The sequence below is a fragment of the Eupeodes corollae genome, chromosome 2 (assembly GCF_945859685.1).
Source record: "Eupeodes corollae chromosome 2, idEupCoro1.1, whole genome shotgun sequence".
In the NCBI taxonomy this organism is placed as follows: domain Eukaryota; kingdom Metazoa; phylum Arthropoda; class Insecta; order Diptera; family Syrphidae; genus Eupeodes; species Eupeodes corollae.
This window is the reverse complement of record NC_079148.1, coordinates 48,104,986-48,110,985: the sequence shown is the minus strand read 5'-3', so window position 1 is coordinate 48,110,985 and position 6,000 is coordinate 48,104,986.

Below are 6,000 nucleotides of genomic sequence, written 5' to 3'. Positions count from 1 at the left end.
TATCCATGGAAAACCCCATAACTTTAATTGGAAGTTAATTTTTTGGCAGCTGGCCTATTAGATTCTATATACTAATAGTTACATATTTTCAAGTCATTTATGTTGTTTGAACCTGCCCATTGTTTTCAAGAAATGACGCAGACGTTTGGTAATTTGAATTTCCAAATGAATATTATACTTTTATGAGATCTTCAAAATAATGTCTGCTGTAAAATGTAAATAATAATGTAAAAAAACAAAGATTATTTTATCCTCAATTATTGTTAATCGCATATACAAATTATCCAAGCGTCAAAGTGGCGCTACCATGTTCGCAATTTAAATTAGAATTGTCAAAGCCTCAGGGGCCTTTTGGTCCATGTTCATGACATATACTACTCTCATCCCATCTTCCCATGTCGAACAATATAAGATTGTCTTTAGACCATGCGCATCCATCCATACACGACGCTAATTTATAGTCATTTGAACTCATTACAACAATCGTTTTTTACTATCAAAATGTCAATATTCAATTAGGCCACTTGTCATTGGGAAACATTATTGTGAGCGTAAACTATGCGACGGACGTTCTGCCGTCCGAAGCCTTATGCCATCAAACAAAAGACTGATCTTTCCTTGCAGTTACATAGAATAGAACTCGTTGCCTTGTGATGCTAAAATTGAAAATAAATTTCAAATAGATGAAGGTATAGCATATGTCTGAAGAAAGTATGTATAGAAATGTACATTATTAGATCGATATAATACAAATAATGCAAGTGTGGAACCCTGCAGACTGCACTCAGCGTTCATCATTTGTCAATCCTGATGCACTAAATTATCAGACAAATTCTAGCCGTGCGTCGATTTGCAGCCAATAGTTGTTTTGTATTGCTTTGCTTTTGCTGGTTAGGCCATTAACAACACCATTATATTGGGATACAGCAACTGTAGCTGCTTAATTTTTCGTTTGATTAACCAATCAATAAAGTTGTCCAGCAATTCACATAGAGTACTTACTCCTATCGTGTAAACCGCCAGCCATTGCAATTGCTTGCAATGCAATTCAAATGCACAATTCATCTTGATTTTTGATTTCTTGCGTTCAACTCGTGGAATGAATAAGCAATTACATTCATTAAGATGTTTTGCAATAAGCTGAGACAAAATTAAAGTACTAACTCGAGACTCTAGAGCCAATAACCCGATAAGCAGAAAAGAACATAAAAAGAGTTTTCTGTCTATGGTAAATTAGATAAATCAAAAAGATTGACAAGGTGGTGGCGATGCGGTATAGTGGGGATAAATAGATTTACACTGCTGAAAAATAAGTCGGAAAAAACCAGAGTGAAACAAATTGGTGGATCTGTCATATTTCAATAACTTGGATCGATAACCAGCAGCCATAAGTAATTTTTGACACTTACGAATGTTGACAAACACGTCTTATAATTTTATTTTTTTTTGTCAACCAGTTAAATCAGAATCATTTTTATTCGTTTGTTTTTATTCTGGATCCCCATGTTCCACAGGAGTTGTGACATTGTGTAAAAAATCTAAAGTACTCTCATTGAACATGAAATTTTAGTCCATTGACGAGTGAGCAGGTGGCGCAGGTGAATTTAACCTAATCTCAACTCTACCACAACAAGTTCCTTAAATACTACCTAGATGTCGCATCGGACGTTCCTGAGAGTACAGTACATTTTATTACAATGTGACAGATTGCTCAATAGTTATAATTGCACTTTTGTTGCTGGTTTTGAAGATGATCTAGTATCTAATGTGCCAGCTGTCAAAAGATGTCCTTCCAATCAATGTTATTTTATTAAGAACACTACTTGAGAATTAATCAAGTAAAATATCCTTTGTATCAAGTAAAATTTATATAAACGGAATATAAGTTTTCTGGAACTTCATTTCTCTTTGATTTATTAATATTTTTAATTATTCAAATAAAGTTTTGTACAAAAATAGTCCTTGTCAAAATATAAAGATAAAATAGTTTTACTATCATAGAAAATACAACTCGCAACGGACTTGTGGCTTCTGTGAGGAACTTTTTTGTAGATAATAATGTTTTAGTGTTTTTCGAAAGGTAATGGCCAGTGAAGTAATTTTCTGAAATTCTTTGACTGTCAATTTTGGCCAAGACAAATTAGTGAGCTTAGTAGAACGCAGTTGACTGACCTTATGTTGTTGTCTGAACCTGCCTTTTTATGTATAGAAAAATTGTTGCAAGTATACGACATTCTTACACTCCTTTCTTTGTTAGGGATATTTTAATTTTGGAAATTACTTGTGGTTCCGTATTTACATAGCAACATTTCGAACTTTTTCAATTATTTGAGCAAGTCCATATTTATTTTCTCTAAGTGTAGAATAAGCTCATCAGTCTTATATCCATTTAAATATGTATGGAAATGAAGAATGCTTTTTTTAACAAGAGTGCTGATGCGTTAAAAACGAACCTTGTTTTTATGATTTCTAGCAACACAAAGTCAATTGATTACACCTTTATATGTATGGCTTTCTGGATGTAGTTGGCGACACGACAAAATGCCGTCATGATAATAGTCATCAAGTCGCTAATATATTGAGACCTTTCAATCTTCGAAAACCGTTTGATTGATGAGATCAAAGTGACAAAATAAAAACGTTTTATTTTAAATAATTTATTGTATAACTTCAATAACATAAGGTTTTTGTCTTTTTAATAAAGTACTAAAGGGATGTAGTAAGTTAGGTCGGACTAGATTAAATTAAACTAATCCAAAATGATGTCTTTATTTTAAGGATTCTTATGTATGTATTATAAATTGTTGCTTTAAGTGCAAGTATATTTTCATCATAGGATAAATATCTGCTAACTGATTGGTCAGCTGCCAAAAAATTGCCTTCCAATGAAAAGTTGACTGAGGGCCGATATCAAAAAACCGGGCCGATCGCATTGAAAGCAAAATTCAATTTCGACCGTCTTCGCTTTGAGTTAATTTCAAAAGCGAACATGGAAGAAAGCGATCCTTCCATTTTTTCAGCTTAAATGTCAAATATTTCCAATCCATTTCCATATTTTCCAATTTTATATTTATTTGTCAGCTGTTTCCAAAAATATGGAGTTTCCTTCCACTAAAACTAATTGTTTTTCTCTGAAAAAAGTATCTTAATGTTTGTAGTTATATTTTAATATTATTATTGGTTTCAAGTAAACAAAAGTAGTTTTCAATGTGTTTTCATAAGTGTTTTTTTAAATGCAGAAAGAGAAGAAGCAAGAAAAGAAGCTAATTATTTAAATATTTAAAGAAAACTATCTAGAAGTGGGTCTTCACCTCTTGATGTTCCCCACAAAAAGAGTGTGTATTTAAGTATCTTTTTCCAAATTGAATTTTTTTTAATGATTTTTGTTCAATAAGGTTTATAAAATTGTTTCGACTACTGCGAGAGGCATTTTTGTACGTTTTTGAAGAAATCAAAGATTATTTCAAACGAGAAAACAATACCTCCTTGCTTTAATACTCAAGCTTGACGCTACATTGCGATTTTTAGCGGAAGGTTCGTACCAAAAGAGCGTTGGGCAGGACTACCGAATCGCAATTTCGCAACCAACGGTATCGAAGGTTTTGAGTGAAACTCTGGACATACTGGAGAAGAAACTTTTCCCAAAACTCATAACGTTTAAAATGACAGAGGAGGAAAAATTGAAGGCAAAAACTTATTTCTTCCAAAAAAGTGGGTTTCCTGGTGTTATAATGTGTGTCGAAGGGACTCATATAAGCATAGTCCGTCCTTCAAAGAATGAACTTCATTTATATAATAGAAAAGGATACCATAGCTTTAACGTAATGATGGTAGGTTGCATGCTTAAAAAGTCTTACACAACCTAACATTTATAATTAAAAAAAAAACACCAGGCTTGTGACCATACCCTTAGGATTATTATTATATTAGGATTATTATTAGCGAATCGCTTTTGAGAATATAAAAACACAAATACGAAATTAAAAGCCCTCTGGAAAGCAAGTAAAGAATGTACAATTCCACTTAATGTTCTGTGTTCTCATTGAATTGGAAAAGAAATAAGTATATGCCTTTGCGACACAAAATACGAATAGCGATGAGCATGTAGATTGGCTGAGGAGTGTTTTGTAGACAAAAATGTTTTTGAAAATTTTTCTACGATGAACTAAAGGTAGAGGTTAGTGAAATGAAGTTCTGTGTTTGAAGTTTTTGACACTTGAAAAACTAACTAGTTGCCTTGGTCAAAATGTGCGTTCAAAGAATGCAGTTGACTACAAATGAAGTCCCTTATGTTGTATGACGATGGGCAGTCTATTGACTAAGACATTTTACAGTCACATGTCAACTCATTGAATTAAATATTCCGTTGGTTACACGGCATATTTGGGACAGATTTTGACGTTACGTTTTTTACAAATAAATGTTGGAATTAACGATTTTTATGTCTACTGCTAAATAAATTGTATCTGTTAATTTGTTTAAATAAACATGTATGATTGAATTGCTTTGTTAAGTTTCTGATTCTAATCAATTCTTACAGTAATCAGTAGTTCTCATCATTGAACATCTTGTTTTGAGATTTAAAATCAATTAAAAAATTTAAATTTTTTAAAGCTTGAAATAAAGAATTTGTTTACTACTCGTAGCAAACAAACTGTATTCATTTTTCAAATATTAAATTGTTTCCAATGAACAGCTGATTTATCAATTTATAATTCGGAGCAAAATCCTTCCACTGAAAGCGTTCCATTATCTTTGTATTCCCATATGTCAATTTTACTTTCAATGATAAACTTTAAGCGCCAGTTATAGCTATCATTGGTTTTCATCATTGAAAACGAACATTGGAATGTTATAGCTATCATTAAAATTTTCTATCATTGAACAAAATTTCCTGATTGAAATCCACGGAAACATTTTTACTGACAGAAATCTGTCATTGGAATTGTGTGAAATTGGAACACAAATCAATGGAACGATTCGTTTTACTTTCGTATATAAAAGTATCATCTGTTTAGGAAAATGAATTTCCTTCCGGAAAATATAAAAATACATTTTTAGAGACAAATAAATGCACAATAACACATTTTATTCTTCAAAAAAAAAATTCGGATCAATCAGTATATAATTTTTATTTCTAATCAAAGGGAAACTCTGTCAAATATCGATTCGAACAATTTTCCATATCGATTTCAATAATAGCTATAACTAACCCCTTAACCTCAAGTTAGAGCTCCAATCATGGCTTAGTTCCAATTATGGCAGTCATTTTCAATAATTCATTGATCCAATCTGTTATCAAAAATTACAATGGTTGAAACAATGATGAAAACGAATTACTATAGGTATATAAACTGCTAGTCCATTCTTATTCCCATAGAAAAACTTCTTCAAAGTGATTCCTCCTATTTAGCTATGCTTCCGCTCTTGATTCAGCCATTATTGCATTGCAATGCATTATTGCAAACAATAATTCATTTTAAATCGACATCTCTTTTTTCTAGGTTAAATAAAAAACTCCAAAAGTTTCTCCATTATGCATGAATCACAAACACGCTTCAGCTTCGGCTTCATCTGCGTTACGGTGGGAATGCTTCGAGGTTGCTTTGAATGACATTTCTATTATTTCATCACCCCAAAGAGCAAATATTTTGTTTGTTGACATTTTTTTACAGCTGTTGAACTGTCAGACAAAGCAAATGTTCAGATAATTGAACTAGAGCTTCCGTTTGGAGTCGCATTACGTTACATAACGTTCTTTTCCTTACGATTGTCAAACGAAATGTGAGGTCGAAGCTCCATTGTGATAGCATGCATTGAATTCCTATGGCTGAACTCGTAAACGTCAGGTGAAGCCGGAACTGTAGTGTGTTTGTGATTCAGCCATTATTCCGCCGAACCTACAAAGGGCTAGTAGCGTAAAGGAATGGATGACATTAATTCGAAGCTCGCTTGTTATTGCAGTAACTTTCATTCTATGTCATTGTTCCTCCATGTGTT